Consider the following 3,499-nt stretch of genomic DNA (forward strand, 5'->3'; position numbering starts at 1 on the left):
AACCGACATATTGGGCTATTAACGCTATGCACTCACCTACAAGTTAGGGATCAGGTAGAATTCTTATGTACGTGTTATTTCAATATGCTTGGGTTGTTTATTTGCTTCTCAGTGATCGTAACAATCCTAATCTTACTATGTCTCATTGCCTTAATAATTGCAGCTCATATTTTTTATCAAAACTGTCTTGCATCTTTTATTTTGCCTATGTGTGAGTATGAGACCTTTGCTAACAAGAAAAAGGGGTGAGAATTGTTATCCATGACTTTTCTGAGAGGTCACCGAGTGTCATGCATCAGGCTGCCACAAATCACTTCTGCTTTTTATGTTTGGGTGAGGTACAGCTAGCTAGCCGAAAAGGGTTGGGTCGACAGCTGCCAAGACGGTGTGGGATTGACTCAGTCACCCACAAGCGGTAGTGCTGCTGCTCCAAATCCAGAAGTCTCATCCTAATAAAGAGAGTCCCAACACAGTGACACCCATTCAAAGGCTAATGCCAGTCATAAATGTGGCACCCCTGGAAACCTTCTTCAACACACCATGGACTTGTGGAAGGCAGAAAAGAGACTGCACATGCTGTTGAGAACGGTTAGGAGAATTCTAATAGCTGGACCTGATCCCACTTGTACCCAGGACAAAGAACTAGATTTGAAGGTACATTTGGCTGACCTCACATTAAACTACAGGGACACAAAAGCTGCACAAGGTCCACCATCTTTAACGAGCCCAGCCTACCTGTTTCAACTGGACTTGCACTGGACTCTGCTGGTGGTTTCTGTGGAGAAAGTCCTGATCCTCAAGCACTGTTCCTAAGGTCCTTGAACCCTTGGCTCTTGTCAGAGTGTACTGCTGTACTTATTTATTGAGCCTTGTTCATTATGTGCATTTGCTTGCTACCTGCCTGGTGAATTGAGAAGCAAAGTGTGGGAAGCTACAGAATGAGAAATAGCTCAGCATAGAGTGGGGGATGGCTGCTTACTGTTAGAGACATTGGTTCCAAGGGATACTTCTTTGTCTATCTTTCTTTTTTGGAATCCATTGACAATGCAACTGAATGACATAGTTGCTAAATACCAAAGCAAGTTAATTTTAATTCCATCTCATGTCCTTCTTTTCCATCAAACCGTACGTCCTTTCTCTTTTTTATCCCTGCACTCCTCAATTGTCACTGTTTCTGCTATCTTTTCTCTTCTCCTCCATTCTCTCTTTTTTGTCTTTTGCCTTTTTCTGCTTAGATCTGGTCAAAGTGTAATGATGAAACATAATAAAAGGTTGAAAAAATTAGTGCTGGAGCCCACCATCTACAATCTCCTGCACAACTTAACCACTGGCCACAAAGGTGTTAGAACAATGGCTGATTTTCTGCTTTTCTTGCTATTGCTTCTGTGACTAGTGGAAGTGTCCCCATAACCACACTCACTTCCTGGGATGTACCCATTCATCTCAAACAAATATTTTTGGCCCACAGAGATTACCTGTCTTTTTGTGCATGATGTTTGTGTGCTCATAACTATGGACCATATATAGAGGTTGGTGGCTATCCCAATCTCCCTATTTGGAGTACAGAGAGGTTCTATGTACTCTAAGTATGGCAGCCAGGACATTTGCTGTGTTTTCATGGATGTTCCTGCAACTGCAAAACTTAAAATAAGGCCCAGATTGTCACTGTTTTTGGAATTGACTTTATAGCCCAGTCAATCATTATCAAGTGTTATAAGTAACATGTAGCATTTGGCACACATTTCCCTAGGGTGCATTAGACAGGAAAGCACACTTTCATGCGCAATTGTATTTATGTTTTAGTCAGTTTCTACAACTATGTACTGGCTGGTGGACATCCAATTCCTGAAATCCACAATGTTCTAGGTTCGCAGTCTTTTAGAAGGCACAGTATTTTGCTAGTTGCCACAAATGTTTGTAAACGTTGACTAATGCCAATAATTCAAAAAAACAAATATGTGCTGCCTTCATAACATCAAAGCATAATGTGCCACATCTACAAGATAATGTTGGTGGTTGTCAAGATAAAACACCTCCGTCTAACACCACAACACCTTTTATATAACACTTGTTCCTTGGAGGCACACCCCCCAAACAATCTATACTTGTCTACAGGCCTTGTATTTTGGTCAAATGAAAAAAGGGACGGACAGTGTTTCTGGCTGTTGTGTGCATTGAACAAACACAAAGAAGCTCAGGGTAATTTTTCTGTGCTCCCATAAGTCTTTTGCACATATACCACATGGAGTGCACAAAAAAACAACTATGTTGTTAGAAATTGTGTCTTTAGTTGGCAGAGATATGTACCCTATCCATGTAGGGAACACAACCCTAGTCAGAGTAAGTCAGGTACACAACCTAAATTAAACTCTGCTTACCCTCTGGAAAATTGGCACAAAGCAGTCAGACTTAACTTAGGAGGCAATGTGTAAAATATTTGTGCAACACTTCAATTACAGAAGCACTGTAAAAACACCACAAAAAGACTACCATGGATGGAGCAAGCATAGACATAGGGGAACAATGAGAAGGTGATGCATCAGTTCCAATCAACCCAGTCAGATAGATGCATCAATGTCAAGCCACGCAGCAATGTCCTTGGATCTGTGCTGCATCATCATAGAATCTCGCAATCGGATCCTGTGTCCTCAGTGAATCTGCAGGGCACTGCGTCCATTCTGAGCGGTGTGACGGTTCGCATGCATTCATTTTTGGAGAGAACAGCTGCAAATTCACTTCTAAGGCCCTGTACTGGATTGGCACCTCAGGCAAGGTTAGGACTCACAGATGGCCAAGTCCAGAAGAAGGAGCAGGAGCAGAGTTGCAGGCAGTTTTTGACGTCCCTGAAACTGCAGGGAACAGGGGACAAGCCAGCAAGTCCTTGGAGGGTTCCAGGATGTATAGAGTAGGTCCAGCCATTCTCCTGCCAGGACAGAAGCAGAAGTCTGCAAGCCAACAGAGCAATATTGCAAACCACACAGGGTAACCCAATAAAGAACCCAAAGGATCTGGGTAAATCATTTTACCAAACAACATTGATCCATCAGGAAGCGAAAAAATAATTTACAAAAATATATATTATTATCATGCAGCATAGATACAAAAACCATGAAGAATCCATCCTTTCTTTTATATACATAGGGCCATATTTATACTTTTTGACGCAAAATTGCGCTAACGCAATTTTGCGTCAAAAAAATTTGCGTCGTCTAACGCCATTTGGATGCGCCATGCGGGCGTCAAATTTATACTTTGACGTACGGCGGCGCAACCAACAGGTGGGAGTCATTATTTCGTGACGCACACAGCGTCGGTCTGTCGTAAAGGAAACCAACGTAAATGCGACGCACATCACTGTGGGTCGATTTACGACAGCGCAATCGTGAAAACGCCGTTTTTTTTCACGCAATTGCGTCACTTTTTTGCGCGAAAACTGCCCTTTCAGGAGAGGGGACCCAAAATGGATCCTAGATGCCCCAACAGACCCCAGGAGGATGAC

The sequence above is a fragment of the Pleurodeles waltl genome, chromosome 4_1 (assembly GCF_031143425.1).
Source record: "Pleurodeles waltl isolate 20211129_DDA chromosome 4_1, aPleWal1.hap1.20221129, whole genome shotgun sequence".
In the NCBI taxonomy this organism is placed as follows: domain Eukaryota; kingdom Metazoa; phylum Chordata; class Amphibia; order Caudata; family Salamandridae; genus Pleurodeles; species Pleurodeles waltl.